The 17,248-nt window shown below is 35.4% G+C and overlaps 1 protein-coding gene across 2 annotated transcripts in view; it reads right to left on the bottom strand.

Annotated features, from left to right (window-relative positions):
• The window catches only part of LOC150104101 (F-box/WD repeat-containing protein 7-like), a 234,683-nt gene that overhangs the window by 164,118 nt on the left and 53,317 nt on the right, over positions 1–17,248 (bottom strand). Inside the window, exon 2 of one of the 2 annotated variants that reach the window (XM_090396763.1) lies at positions 7,294–7,398. The gene's annotated coding sequence lies outside the window, so the exon portion shown is untranslated. Of the gene's footprint in view, positions 1–7,289; positions 7,399–17,248 lie in introns of both variants that reach the window. The other variant, XM_090396761.1, reaches the window with a different exon arrangement.

Here is a 17,248-nt window from a genome sequence, read left to right on the forward strand (position 1 = left end):
CATCGCATTATGAGACAATATCAAATTTAAGTTGTCCTGCTTCTATTCATGTAACACAATTAAGCTAGCGATTATCTCATTCATCTAAGGCTGACAGACAATGGCATACCTCAACAATTCAATGTCAAACTCTACTACTATGCACTTTTAGAGTTACAGTAATTTATCGATAGGTTAAGTACTACAGACCTGTTACTAATTATCAACTCCTATCACTTAATATATCAGCACCTTCCTGCACTTCAGCTTAGTTCAGAATACAATGAAACTAGAAAGATTTTACGTTGCCGACCATCTGGTTCGTGCTGGTACCTTCTCCTGATCAATCCTTTGTGAGCACATGGCTTGTTACCTCATTCTACAGCCTGTTGTCTTCGTATATGACCTTCTAGTGACTATGTTCATGAATCACCCTCTTGTCGATGTGGGCGAGACTGCTCTGCCTGGACAGGTCGTGATTTGGCATGAAGCTTCGGTTCTCGCTGACTGTCTAGCTGTACCGTAGATATGCCTGGACTGGACCACCGCCTGGTCGCTTAGCCCCCGCTGACCATCATCCTTCCCGACCGCTCATGCCACTTCTACCGGAACCCGAAAGCCAAAGGGAGATGAAGAGAAAAAAGAGCCTAGAGTGTCCGTGCTGCTAAGCTTCTTATACCCCACGTTTCTGCTCCCCCACACACGTCACCGATTCCACTTGGCACCTAAGCCCCTTGCACTTGGTACTATCTTCTCCTCAATATTTTCTCCACGTGGATGTCTTGTGTGCACCACGAACCTCGTGATTGCCTTGGGTTATGTCTTTAAGCCGATTACTTCAATGTGAAGTTTGATCTAACCTTTCCTGTTCTAATATAATTCTCACAAAACTCCGATTCCTTTCGGTTATACATAGGACAGTTAACAGTATAGCAAAACAGAGGAATTTACAAAACAAAGGACTAATACGTTATTTACAATTTCATTTATACCTATATACAAGTACTTCTTTAGGAAAATTTAATTGTATCCTAGTTAAATCCCAAATGAAATGTTTTATGACAATTTAAACCTTTCATTCAAGATTTAACACTTCCCTAATCTTTCTCAGAACTGTCATCTGTGGTCTCCAGTCGGTGATCAAGTTTCTTTTAGTGATTGATGAAAATGAGTGATCAAGTGTTTTATTTCTAATTCAGCTCTCAGATCCATAAGTTGAAACTGGCTTGAACAGTCTTGTATACAGCTAGTTTATTGTTTTGACTAATTTCTCTCTTATTTCATAAAAAATTATTCAATTAACTTCATACCATACCAGTTTTGCTCTTTCTGTTTATTTCAGTATTTAATTTCTCATCTATCCTATAAATTGTGCCTAAATAGCTGAAAAGTTTTACTTGTTCTTTAGATTCTTTTAGAAAAGACTTGATCACCGACTGTAGACCACAGATGATAGTTCTGAAAAAGAAACAGGAAGTGAATGGATGGCATCCATAGCAGTATCATATTAAAAATGAGGATATTAGGAAAGAACTTGACATTATTAGTATTCAGGAATCTGTTAGGATACAGTTCATGTTTTCAATGTCTTTGTTTTTAATTGATGATTTTCATACCAAATTTATTACAAAGTTATTCAATTTAATCAGGAAACCTTGCAGGATTATACTGGATTTATTTAGAAGTATAACATCATCTGCATGAAGTAAATAGTTGATATTAACATCTCCAATTTTGATATCTAGTTTAATACCACTTTCCTTCATAATGTGATCCATATAGATAAATAACAGTGGAGATAATGTGCACCCTTGTCACAAACCTGATTTAACATCAAACCATATCTATCCTGTTCCTTCATTTCTAACTATTGACTTACAGCTGAAACAGTGACTATGTATTGCTTGATATAATGTTACCTTTACATCATATAGCTATAGCATTTTGAAAAACTTTCCACTTGGCACTTTGTCGTATGCCTTTTCCAAATCTACAAAACTTAAATACAAATGCCGGCCTGGTTGGCCGAGGGGTTAACGTATCCGCTCTCCAGCCAAAAGGCTGTGGGTTCGAATCCCGTCGTGGGCATGGATGTTTGTGATTGTCTGTTGAAACACTAGTGGTGGTGACGAGTGGTAGATGGCATTGATTCAGTTTCGGTTAGTTGTAGTTGGTGGATTGAGTGGTGGAGACAGAGAGATGTAGAGTAGGTGTCCTCCCTCGATGAGTCCTTGAACTCCCTGGAGGCGCCACATAATAATAGCAAAAATCCTTGTTTTATATCCAAGATTTCTCAACTATTTGTCTTAAAATGAAAATCTGGTCTTGACAACCTCTATTTGGTCTGAATCCAGTTTATTCTTCACCAATTTACCTTTCCACAATTTTTCTTAGCCATTTTTCAAGTATGCCTGCATAAATCTTACCAGAAACACTTAGTATGGAAATATCTCTGCAATTCTCACATCCAGTTTTAATTCCCTTTCTATTGATGGGTACTATCTGAGCTCCACTCATGCTGGAATTTGATCATCTAATTCAGGCCTTCTGAATTATGCAGTTTAGCCACTGTCTAAAACTTTTATGCCTTCATATTTGAGTATTTCTGGGTGAATCATCGACATCAGCAGCATTTCCACAATTTCAGGTCTTGGATGGCTTTTGCTACTTCAAATACTGATATCTATCCCTAATTGTATTCTGTTGAGTGTTTTTATACCATTATGATGTCACTGCTTGTTTCATTTAGCAGTATCAGAAGAAGCAACCGTGTGAAATTGCAAGTCATTCTAGCAAGTAGTTTGTTTTATACAGCTATCTGAAGCAAAAGTGTTGTCTGTATCCCTTTGAAATGGATAAAATTGAGTATCGTGCGGTTATAAAATTCTTTGTAAAAGAAAGTTTGATGCCAAAAGAAATTCATTCGAAGTTCATAAAAGTTTATGGGCACTCTTCTCCTTCATTTTCGACAATTAAGAAATGGGTTGCTGAGTTTAAACCTGGCCGTACCAGCCTTGAAGATGATCCACGTGAAGGAAGTTCAAAAAGTGTAACACCACTAGAAATCATTGATCAAGTGCACGATATGGTATTGGATGACCTGCGAGTCAAAGTGCGTGAAATTGCTGAGACTATAGGCATTTCAAAAAATCGTGTAGGATATATTTTGCATGAAGAATTGCAAATGAAAAAGCTTTGCGCAAGATGAGTTGCTGTGCTTGCTCACAGCAGATGAATAATGCACACGCATGAAAATCTCTGAACAGTGCTTGGTGCATTTTAACAATAAAACTGATTTTGTGCATTGATTTATTACTATGGATGAAACTTGGATTCACCATCACACCAGAATCCAAACAGCAGTCAAAACAGTGGACAGAAGCCGGTTGTTCAGCACCAAAGAAGAAAAAGTCGGTTACACCAACAGGAAAGGTCATGGCATCGGTGTTTTCGGATGCTAAAGGCATTTTGTTTATTAATTATCTTGAAAAGGGTAAAAACAATAACCAGGGAATATTATTCCGATCTTTTAACCAGACTAGACGAAAAAATTCGTGAGAAAAGACCCGGTTTACAGAAGAAAAAAATCATCTTTCATCGAGACAATGCACCTGCCCACAAACGTGTTTTGGCAATGGGAAAAGTAAGGGATCTACGTTATGAATTGTTGCAATCCACCCTATTCCCCAGATTTGGCTCCCTCTGACTTCTATCTCTTCCCAAAACTAAAACTCTTCCAGGGTGGTCAGTGTTTTTCTTCTAATCCAGAGGTGAATTGCAGTTCTAGAGGGGTATTTTGCAGATCTTACTGAGAACCACTGCAGGGATGGGATAATGGCACTGGAGCATCGCTGGAATAAATGTATTAGTCTTAAGGGAGATTAGGTTGGAAAATAAAAATAATTTTGAAATTATAAATTCATTTTTTCAATGTTAGGCCAAAAACTTTTCAGACCACCCTCATATTATGGGAAGGGCTACTACCCAGACCAGTTTCGATCTTTATTGAGGTCTCATCAGTGGGATATTAAGGCAGTTGATGTGAAGTTATTAGTATCTACATACAATTAGTCAAGTCGTGAAGTTACTTCATGTACAAACTTTGTTTGCTTACACTTCGATAAAGGATGAAACCAATGATATAATTTCTTGACATCTTTATTTCATAGTATAACCAAGGGAAAATATCTTTCAACATGTATCTCTAACAAAGGTGTGAAAATATGACTTCTGCAACCTTGGTATCACTTCTGGGTCTTGCTCCCACTGATGAGACCTCAACAAAGGTTGAAACCGGTCAGGGTAGTGCCCCTTCCCATAATGCATAGCATTATACTTGTCTGTAAGGATATGTGCTTTGCATTATGGGATACTAAGGCAACTGATGTGAACTCATCGGTCTCTATATACAAGCCCAGTCGTGAAGCTACTTCATGCAAAAACTTTGTTTGCTTACACTTGGATAAAGGATGAAACCAAGAATATCATTTCTTGGCATCTTTATTTTATAGTATAACCAAGGGGGAAAAAACTTTCAACATCCTGCAAGATATCTACATCACCTTTATCAACTATTGCTCTCCCCAGTTTTGCATCATCAGCAAACAACTGAATATCCCCTCTGAAATATTTCCCTATATCACTGATATACATATTAAAGAGTAATGGCCCTAGTATAGAGCCCTAGGGCACTCTACTCAGCATTCTAGATTCTACTCCACCATATAATTTTATTTTTATTATTATTTCTTTTATGAGGACACATACACAAGGTTGGTCAACCTATAGTAAGCTAGTATCATGGATGGGAAAGAAAGAACTTGTTCACACTAGTTTTAAAAGCTGTGGATTGTATTTCTTGGGAAAATGTAAGATAGCAGGCTGTTCCAGAGGGCAGCAGTGGAAAGGATGAAGAGAAATTTGTTCTGTAAGTTTGGAGATGCACTGTGAGGGAGTGTTGGTTAGTTACTGCATGCATTTGAACTGATCTGACAGAGAGTGGAGGTATTATTGATGCAAATTCTGATGAGCAGTGACTATACAAGTATTTGTAGAAAGAAAAGTGTAGAATCATTGTTCAGTCTGACTGCCCTTTTCGCACAGAATCCAGTATTTTTAAGGAGTTTTGGGAGACACCACTCCAGATAGAGAAGCAATATTCAATGGCCAGACGGAATTGTATAAAGTTAGCAGTTGTATTGGAGTTAAAGTAACACTTTGGGGGACAGTTGTAACAGTTTTCCATGTGATATTTTGTCAAATGCTGTTACAAAGTTCAGCAATATCATGGTGTAGCCATTTCCTATATCCATTTCTGCTGTCACTTTATTATAAAATGTCATTAAATTACTAAGACAGGACTTACCCTTTACAAAGCTGTGCTGCCACGATAGAGTATTTTGCCTCTGTCACCTTCCTACCATAGTCAATTTTTTCTCTTACTTGCTACATAACAAAAAAACTCTTTTGGATTTAGCTTGGCCTGCTTAGCTAATTTTTGCAACACCCAAAAATATATTTTGTCTTATTGGCCAGACAGCCTCAAATGAATCATCTCCCCCAACCTAAAATCCTTTTTAACTTCTAATTTTGTAAATTGTAATTCTTCAGCTATCATCAGCAAGACCCCACCTCCTGTCTGATTCCCACTATCCTCCCTGAAAATGCGATACCCTTTACATTATATCCCTGTAACTAAATCATTTTCTGTCAACCACATCTCACTGATGCCTATAATTTTTGGCCAAGTCAAGCTGTCCACTGCCAAAAACTCCTCTCCCTTATTCCTGACATTTCTTCCATTTGTGTACATGCATTTCAACATCACCGACAATTAACCTTGTGTAAATGTTACCAACCTATCAAAATCAGAAATGTATGAAACTGCATTCAGCATTGCATTATCATTTCTGCACACATGCTCATTTATCACAGGGATGGCCAGATGTATGCTTGAATGCATTGCCCTCTAATATCTCTAGTTTCTCTGGTTATGCACTTTCTCCAAACATTTAACTCCAAAACCATTTAAATGTAAAAAGTGTCCACATGCCATGTATATCCTTTCATCCATCAAATTCACTTTATACACAAATTAAATTGCATATCATTCTTCCTGCACAGTGCCTTCTCAACTCTGTCCTATCATAATGATGGAATCATATCGCGGCAGCAGACCCACAATTTTAACTTCTCAACAACTCTTTCATATTTTCTCTCGCTGCATATTTCTTCCCTTTCAAATCATTTGTTCCTGCCATAACAATAATTTCTTTATCATCTCTATGCTTTCTATATTCACATTTCTTTTATTTTCCTGCCTACTGCACCCCACAACAATCATTTCTCCAGTCGTTCTAGCTCCCATTTTGTTCTGTGAAGAATGCAACGTAAACACTCTATTTCACTGCTTATCATCACTTCATCATCCACATTACTTTCAGCCACATTTTTCATGCTCTCATTCTGCCCACTATCATTCACTACTTCCAATTTGGCCAGAACACTTTCTCTATCTTTCCTTATATCATTAACATTTGTCAATTCATTTTCTCACTTTCCACACAACTTGCATTTCATGTACTGCACATGAAACACAACGACAAATTGTCTCTCCATTCTCACTTTCATACCACAAACCCATTGGCAATGAATACAAAGAACATACACCACATCATACAAAATCCCTCATACCAAACTCAGTGAACAAGGAAGCCTTGGCCACCATTTTTCTTGTAGGCATCAGTCCCATGTATTAAAATGCTTTCTAAATGACATACCATATTAAATTTCACACACACACACACACACACACACACACACACACACACACACACACACACACACACACACACACACACACACACAATAATCTAAAATAAAATATAACCAAAAATAATTACTTAAATTACTAATATTTACTCAAATAAAAGACATCTGTATTTTATTTGACATTTGTCAAATAAAATAGAAAATAAATGCAACACAGCATTTATTTTCTATTTTCTTACCAAAGTTTTCAGATGACTTTTGTTTAGCTAATTTTAAACAGTGCTTGGTTTTCTTACATTGTCTACTTATGTTCCTATTCTTCAAAATATATAAGTAAGAGTTATTCTTAGAAATACAACTCTAGTTCATCACAAAAAAATCTAATGAGAAAAATGTCTTAGAATACCTCTCAACCAATTTGTATGCTACATCTTATGAAGGCACACATATTTTAAAGATATTTCAATTACTTAGAATTCAACAGCAAATAGTAAATAAGCATTAAAAAGGAGAAAAAAGAATTGGAATATTATACTTACTAACTTGTAACAGATATACTTCTACTCAGCCTGTTGAAGTCAAATGTGAGCAGATGGTTACTGGCATTAATGTCGTGCCAATCTACAGTGACCATTAGATTCTAAATTGCTAAAAAGAACCAAACAACAAATAAACTGAGTAAAATTATGAAGAATTAATGTCCTTCTACACTAATGTTTTTTTTAAATTATTAACTATTGAGTAATCAATTAAGTAAGCAATTTTACATAAGCAATTTACATAATCATAAGTAAAATATCAGACCTGGAAATTATTACCAATAAACCAGAAAATTCTGATATTCCAGAACTCAATATAGCACAGAAAAACCACACAATTGCATGAAAAAATAGAAAAGCTCCAGGCTCAATGGCATTAACTAAATTTGAGGAGAAGAAATCAAGGCAAGATTACTTCACATTTTTAATCTAGAACTACAAATGTGAACTATACTGAAAAACAGAAGAAATATTATCTGCATTCCAATAAAAAGAAATTTTAAACAACACAAAATTAAAAGGTACATGTATCTGTTACCAGTCCCTCTCAAAATTTACAATAAAATGCAGAAAATCACACTACTAGTTAAAAATTCAAGCTGGATTTTCAAAATCTCCACACCATAACAAAGCATGTACATTGCTACGTTTTCTCTCAAAAATTTGCCAACCCATCCTCACTTTCAGAGATTTCTGTAAGACCTTCAAATTCTGTTAACAGAGATAAATTTTTTCACATACCAGGAAATATGCCTATCGAAATAATTAATACAACAATAACTCCATGTGAATGAATGAATTTTTTTTAAATATTTTATTGCTACTTTTTTTTTTTAAATACATACACACTAATCCCTTTCCTATTGATTAGAATAAAAAATTATATTTTCAGACTTGTCAATCAAGCCTGTATGCAAATCTTTTTGTACTGAATATTAATAACACCTTCCTTGAGACAAAGATCTTGGTTCTATAGATGACAGTGCAGTAAAAGACTCAAATATTGCATCTGCTCAGCTTTATTTTGACTAAGTTTTTTCTACTCAAAAACTATGATTTGAAAGTTAATTATTAAAAAACCAAGACAGTGACAATTCATTTAGAAATAAATAGTACCATTAGACAGGAAGAAATACTCAAGCATGTGAATGATTTCCTATAAATGGAATAAAGTTTATGGAAATCTCAAACCACCAAGGTATTTTTCTTTATGGATTACAAATCCTGGAATATCTCAACTACAAGAGCAGTCAGAATGATTAACAACATTAATACCACGCAACTGAAGAAGTATTCTTGAATATATATGAAAAGGCCATAAGACATATTAATATGATCACATATCCTAGAAGAAAATCTTTGATGGAAACTAAAGAGACATCTACTTACTCTCATTTTAAAACTCCAGCCTTAAACTGAGAAAAAAATCCACACTAGGAGAAAGTCTTCCTTAATATTCAGATGCAAATTTAGGATGCTTTCTATAATGCACAGATCTAAAACATTCATTCAACTTAAACAAATGCAACTGCTTCAAATTGCCAAAAATTGAAAGCTTACATAAGATCAGTAGTCAATATTCAAAGATCACCTCATCATGCCAATAAAATATGCCAATTAGGACTGTAGAATACTTGATCTACTGTTTGCTTTTCCTTCTGCATCTCCAAAGTAATTTAAATATCTAAATTACTCTGTGCCTGTGAAAATGCTTTAGTGATAAGACAAAACACTGTAATGATTATGATGACAACTCCATAGTGCAACTGAAAGAATGATGGGAGACAATGCAACCTTTGATGGGAAAAAAAAAAACACTCCACTTTGATTCTTTTCATGAGAGGATTTTATATGGATTTTTTCAAGTAAAAGTGAGTAAGCCAATCATAGAGGTAACGGATCTTTTCCTCCCGTAAACTCAGGTTTTCTTCATCCTGCATATGGGAAAATCAGCCATAGAATATATGCAATTTACATATATTCTCTGGCTGATTTTGGCTGAGTTTACCATTCCCACTAATAAAAATATTATTAGTGGGAATGGTAAACTGTGTGGAGTCCATGAACTTCAGATAATAAAATTTAATTAAAATTAGGTAATTATTATCCCAAATGTTTGTTTCTTTCTTTCTAGTAAACAACAACCAGGTTAATCAGTAAACACATTACACAAATTCTGAATACTGAGGAAATGTAATACCAAGACACAGGAGAAGGTACATTGATGTCCAAATCCTAAGGATGACCACTATTTCAGTCAGTCACTATTTCAAGATTACAACAGCAAATTCAGATGAATCAGCTTATAGCAATTTGTATAATTGACAATATTTGTATAATTTTCAAATCGTGAGCAAAGGGGGTCATGTGATAGCACACAACAAGAAAAAAGGCAAAAGGTCGAATTAAGCAAATTGTGTTTCAACTAAGCTGTTTTCATGAAGGAATATATTTGCAAACTTGGATGTCTTGTAATATCTCAAAGACATCATCCAGACGATTTCAATGGAAAAGAATTATTGGAAAGTTTGAAGAATTACCAGAGTTTTCTAGAGAGTTTGGAATCTCACATAGCATTATATCCAGGCTCAGTTCAGTGTTTCAAACCAATGGAATGTGTTCCAGGAGTTTGCTAAGAGCTCACCCTCACTCTATCACGGAGCAAGAAGACAAATGTTTCGTTATAACAGCAAAACACACCATAGCAGGTCAGTTTGCAAGTCAGTTCCATTCAAGCACAGGTAAGCGGATATCTCAATAAACTGTGGCAAGACGTCTTCCACAAGTAGGTCTGTATGCCTGAAGGCATGTAGTCAGATTCCCATTATCCACAGCTCATCGTAGAGCAAGCTTTCAGTGGTGTTATATCCATAAAAATTGGACAAGATACCCATGGGCAAATGTACTCTTTATAGATGAGAGTAGTTTCAGTCTTTCCTCCAATTCTAGATGACACTAGATCTGATGTGAAAGTGTTACTGCTTACCATTGCAAGAATGTTCTTGAAAGGTATCGATACGGCAGTGTTGGAGTCATGGTGTGTGGGAGGCATTATGCTTAATGGATACGCTGAGCTACAAGCGGGGCTATGACTGGTGAACGATATTGCAGTGGTCTTCAATGCCATGTTCAAATGTAACATGTTGCAGTAGGCGAAGAATTCATTTTGATGGGTGATGATGCTGCACCACATCGTACACAAGCAGTGGAGATACTTCTGGAGACTGAGGATATTAATCAAATCAAGTGACCAGTATGATTCCCCAGATCTCAATCCCATAGAACATGTTTGAGATGCAGTAAGGAGATGCACTGCTGTCTGGAAATTCCCCTCCAAAAGACAAACGAGGTCTTATCCTTGCTCTGAAGGAGGAGTGGGCCAATTTGCCTCGAGAACTCCTGAATCATTTGATGCTAAGCATGGTGCAACATTATGAGAGCTGCATGCAGGGTGGACATACTACAATGTCTCTCTGCATTGTTTTCTGTAAGCACTGTACATTAATTTCTTAACTATGTCCTTAGGAAATTTGTAGCTTTTGCCAAAAACGTATTGCAATTTAATTTGTATGTTGGTAATAAATTTATCCCCGCACTTGGTCACAGTCATGAAAATGTTTTCATATGCAGGTAAAAATATAGTTCGTCCTTAGCTTTTGGACACCAGTGTACATAGTCATGATAAGCTGGCTTGTAATGGAACATTAGAAACAAATTGAAACCATATATTTGTATATGTTGTCAATAAAATTATTATGATTTGATAGATGTATCAGGATGAGCAATTTTGATATAACTTCATTCTAGTTTAATGTGGGGTATTATCTACTCTAGCATAACTAACATTAACAAATAATAAATCCTTATTGTATAACATCACTTTAAAAGACCAAACCTTCAATTAACTGACCTTTAATTGAATTAGTGTGCCAACCCACCTCTGAAAACTGTACCTTCCGTTGTCTGACCCTCAATTATCCAACCAACAAAGTGCTTTCCCAATGCAATTGGATAATTAAGGATTACTATAATTACAATACCAGGAACCTTTAGTACTATTCTATAATTGATTTCTTTGTAAGTATACATATTCCCTCATCAGTAAGTCAGGATATTTAACAGGTATTCAACTTTAGTCCAAAATTTGCTTTGTATGAAGTGAGAGGATGCACACTTAAAAAGCAACAATAGAATGTTTAATAAAACATATTGGTCTGCAGAATCAAGTTTGCAGGAAGTCAATAAAGGCTACTGACATTGGCATTTAAATGGTGCAAATGAAAAGAACTAAAATTTTAACAGCATCCTACATTTCATTAAATTCCACCAACACAGGAGGAATTATCATTTAGAATAATTTTGACAATAAAAGTCAAATTATAGTGAAAACAGAAGAAAAAATAGTTGTAATGGAAAGGGAAAAATCTTCCATCAACCAGTCTTGAATGTAGGGCTACTTCAAAAATGAAAATTACTGCAAGTGTACCTAATTGACAAAATACACATGCTGCAGCAAACTCTTTTAAACAGCTGAATTTCTGCATGTTCATATCCATTGTTTATATGAGAACTATCATGTGGTCTGTGACAAACTGAAGCTATTCAAAGAACTCAAATGAATGAAGATGCAACAGCCAATATCTGACAAATGTATCCACAACTTTAAGTATCATTATTATATAAGCATTTCCATGGTGTCTAAAGAATTCAGCAGGAGGTCCACACTAAGTTTTATTAACACAGCACCTACCATATCTCATCTTCTTCAACTCATTCACTGACAAAGCATTTATGAGTGCATCTGACAATCCATTCCACTCATTCACCACTCTCCAAGCAAAAAGGCTAAGTCGTCCACTCTTTTCTGTTGGTGACCATCATTATAAATTCTGCCATCAAGATCCACAGCAGATCTCACATACATCATCCACCTGTGGACATAAGCTACAAAAAGATTTGGAGAAACCTGTGTTGTTGCACTTGACATTTCCAAATGCATTTGAGGGTTTCTCAGAAAACTGCTATCTTACAGTCTACTTTTCACCCTTTGTAATTGGATTGCCAATTTTCTCTTAGAATGTTCACTGTGTGTAATGGTGGAAGATGTTTTCTCTTCAGTTTTCTTCTACTAATGCAGATATTCCTGAATGCTGTTATTTCACACCCTCTTTTTTACATACATAAACAACTTTCTCTAACTAACCTCAAATCCTATCCAAAGTTTTTCCAATGATGGCACTCTCCATTCATTCAACCGATATGACAAACTCGCAATACTGAAACATCTCAAGCTTCCTAGATCATCTACGGTAAGCGATGACCTAAACAATGATCACCACATCACCTTTCAATGGGGTGATAACTTGGTCACCTTTGATGCTTTCAAAACACAATTTTGTTTTTTCACAAAAAAAAAAAAAAAAAAGTTTTGGTTTGTCTCCCCTTACCTTTGATAATGCTTGGCTTATTATTATTATCCCAAGACCTCATGGAGTCAAAGGCTCATCTGGGAGGTCCTTTTATCACACACACAGCTCATCATACCATGTCTTAAACACACTCAAACTCTTTGCAGACATCACATTCTCAGGTAAGGCATTCCAATCATTTACAACTCTGCACAAAAAAAAACCCCACTTCTCACACCCTCTTTATACAGTTTCCAGGGATGACCTCTGGTTCCCCCCCCCCCGATCTCCCACTATTTCTGTAGAACTTCTCCAGCATTGATCCTATAACAATCGCTTACTAATTTGTTATTTGTACAGACTCTACAAATTACATCTTCTCAATATTTCGTCATACTTGACATTCCAGAGGTTAGAAACTACCTTAGTCAGTCACCTTTGGATCATTTCCAACCTCTCTTCGTCCTTCTGAAAACCAGGTGACCAAATCTGGGCACAATAGTCCATGTGTGCCTAATCAAAGCCTTATACAATGGAACAAGAATCTCCCTACTTCTACAAGTCAATGTCCTCTGCATCATTCCTAGAAGCCTTTGTGTTGTCTTCACAATTTTAGCTATGTTAATCAAGACCAGATCCTTCTTCTTGGACTGACATTTACGCTTAGCCGTTCATGGCACAAATACTTCTATAGCATTCTGGTTTCCAAAAATTTTGGCATCCTTTTAGGCTCAAGACATTGCTTTTCATCTGACCAGCTACTATGTACAAATCAAATAAAATACTACTCTTACATTTTGGGTGGTGCACCTAAAACCTCTCTAAAAAATTGTTAATGCTGTCCAAAAGTGTGCAGTTTGACAACTGACAATCACACTCTTACTTTCTGCAGCTACTGTCTCATAGATGGTCAGTTTTCATATTTTCTAGAGATATTTCCATGAGTGCTGTTTATCAGAACTGGCATTCATCATGCCCCCATTTCTGTAAAACCTACACAATAACACAATTAGTCAGTAGTTGAACTGCTGACTCATCAAACTCCCATTCATCTTTCATTCTATCCATCTATCATATCTCCTTTTTTCCTCCTATCCACAACCTCTGTAATCCACATTTCCATCAAACACTCTTCATAACCAACACTCCAGAGTCAACAGCATTCTCCATGAAGTAGTCCTTAAAGACTACACAACCTCTAGCTCTTCACAAATAATATCAATGAATTACTACTGACTCTTGTCCACATGCAGCACTAATCTGATATATGTTTTGTGGCCTTTCATGTATAGGAGTGATATAACAGATAAATGAAATTTCAAAATCTAATTATTGGAAATCAACAGGATGATATGAAAGACAGGTATAAGAAAACAATTTAATGGATGACTAGAAGAACAAAGAAACAGTAGGTTATGGAAAATATAGCAGGATAATGTGGGGAAAGATCACAGAAAAATTGGGATTACAGAATGGAGATGGAAGTCTAGGGCAAGTAAAGAACAAGCCACTACTATGAAGGAGATGAGGCTCTATAAGGACTGTAACACTAAGGAGAATATATTACCATTTGGTAAGCAAATACTTTTAATGCATGACTCATAAGCTCAGAGGGGGTTAACAATCCTTAAATGAAATCATGTTAAGGGGAACTGTATACTGAATGTGGTGGTTCCTTTTACATTCAAGTTATCAAAGAGACTTATTTCTTCTGTCTTCTCTCCATTATATTTCTGCACATCTTTATGCTGAAACATGGTGTTAGTAATGACTAGTCTGTGTACTGAACAGAAATCAAGCAGGTCTAATGATAATAAAGACAACAATAACATTAATTATTAATTATGAAATAACATTATTTCATTTAAAATGTTGAATTAAATGCTGATAACAAAATGGCCCCACATGATTACAGGTATTATTTGCAACTTAGCACCCAACGACACATTAAGAGATATCCTTTTTCAACCATTCATCTCCAATACAAACAGTACTGCACAAAAGAACATAATCTGGTATGGATACTTAGATGTTGATCATAATTCATGTCCATGTTTAGTACACTTAGATAATAAATACTAACTAAATTTATTCTGTGATTAAATTATGCCTATATTTTGCATATAGCATGCTTTTCAGAAAGTAAACACAGATCATGAATGGCAGGATTCAACAGTTTCCATCATTACACCTTCTATAAGTGTGATGATGGAACTAGCTGAAGATCTCATGATCCCAGATTTTAGGTAAAGTGAGGCAGCCAAATTGGTTAAGATCTGGCATATGTTGTAATGAAATGGCAGATTCTAAGAAATGTCACTCAGATTTATATCCTTTCCTGTATAAGGAGGAGGTTTTCTTCCACTGAATCCAGTGATCTGTATCTATGGCATGGTCGGGCTTCCTGTTTTACAACCTGTCCTAGTTTGTCCAAAGTACCAACTCTAGACATTGGACATGGTACATTTCATGATACTTTAGGCCTCTAATAAGCAGAGCGGTGGTGGTCTTACACTGTGCAACAAATACTGTTTACCACCTCAAGACTTTCAGAAATATCCATGCCACTGTGGGATTCAAATCCCTGTTGGCAGGGATTTGAATAGTAGAGAGCAGGTATGCTATCTACTTTGCCAACTAGGTTGGCAATATTTAAGAAATGGAAACATAGCTTCCATTCATTAAATATTAATAAATGGAAATGTTATACAATTTTCTTCTAATAAAATTATATAACATTTATTTTAAACAAGAATTTAATATATGTTATTTTGTCTTCTGACCTTGGAAAATACGTTTACTCTGTTCAAGATGTATTTGCCATGATGATGTCAGCTAGTATTTGGACATCACACTCTTCAATGATTTACTCCATTTAAGATAACACATTTCCTCATCCCCTCTACTAAAACAGGCCCACATGATGATACACAAACAGTGCTGAGAGTAGAATTTGAGTTTTTAGCATCCCCATTACTTCTCATTTTTAAAAAGCATAATTATATGGTTTTTATCCCCATGATTAATACCAAACAGTCAAAAAAAATTAAAATAGAGTAATTGCATTTTCATGTTACTGTGTCAGTTTATTATTATTTTCTTCTTTTTTTTTATTGAAACTACTAGCACATTCAAATTGCATCTAGTTATAATGTGAAAGTACAGTTATTTTTTGTTCACTTGTGTTTTGTAAATATTTCTTATTATTATCATTACAGGTGCCACTATGGAGTCATAAGACGTTGTGGGAGACCCACACCAACCATTATTTGCACAATACCTACTGTAGCTCTCCTTCAACTCATTAACTACCAGGGCACTCATAATCACCTCTGGCAATCCAATCCACTCATTTGTCACTATTCAAGCAAAAAATCTATTCCTCACACCTTTACTAACCACATTCTTATAAAACTTTTAGGAGTGACCTCTACTCCTCTCCCTACTTGTCATGTATTGAACAATTTCTTGTATCAATATTATAGAATCCCTTTAATAACTTATATCTACCCTCTTTTCCCTTTTCCACCTATCAATTGAACTTTGTAATCCACACAAGGAATATTCCACAGACCTGTTACCATCTTGGTTACTCATTTCTGAATCTTCTCCATTGCCTCCTTATCTTCAAAAAAATTCAGGTGACCACATATTAAAACACTGCACTTGTCAAAGTAATAAGTGATTTATTTCATATAATGATGTATCCTCAGTTTCATTTTTATTTACTTTCACAATAGACTACTAGACCTATTAATGTGTATTGCTGCTGTGCAAATTGATAATTATATTATTCCATCCAGATAGTTTCCTGGAAACATTATGCCAACAAATCAAAGACTGGCATAGTGATATTACCATACTCTCTGAACAAAACTAAAGTGAATTTATGTGTGAAATAAATAAATATAAAGAGACCTCTGTTGCCTTTTAAGCAATCTTCTAAGGCACCTAATTAGTAGGTAATCTATATGGATACTAAACAAACAATAATGGGCTGGCAATTTGGGATTTAGCTGACCAAACTGTATTCTTAATTTCATGTCATTTGGGATATCTGTGGTTTTCATAATGGAATCAGGATAAACAGTGAAGTCAGCTACTGGAACAAATCCCAACTCAACATCAGAGTTCAATTAATATATGCAGTATCGATGGAAAATAAATGGAACTAGCAGAAAAATTGAATAGATGTTACTGAAACGAAGAAGGAAAAAACCCAGTAAAATTTATCTTTCAATGAGGATGGGGGGGGGGATGAGTAGCTATAGTATTCAACACTAAATATGAGGATAATCTTCTTGAATGGCAGGCAGCCTGAAATAGTGATGTGGGCAAATATCAGAATGAGAAACTGGACAATCAGACTTATTTTTGCATTTGGTTCCACAGAAGGTTCAAGTCATTAGACAATGCAGCTGACACAATCATAAAGAAAAAGTTGGTCCTTGGAGATCTAAATAACAGAATAGGAAATGATTACCAGACATACAAAAATGTTTGGGGGAAATTTGGAAAAAAGAGACAAAGCTAATAATAATGGTAAGTTCC

This window comes from Typopeltis vanoorti, chromosome 8 (assembly GCF_054136105.1).
Source record: "Typopeltis vanoorti isolate ZY-2024b chromosome 8, IOZ_Tvanoo_1.0, whole genome shotgun sequence".
Taxonomy (NCBI): Eukaryota; Metazoa; Arthropoda; class Arachnida; order Uropygi; family Thelyphonidae; genus Typopeltis; species Typopeltis vanoorti.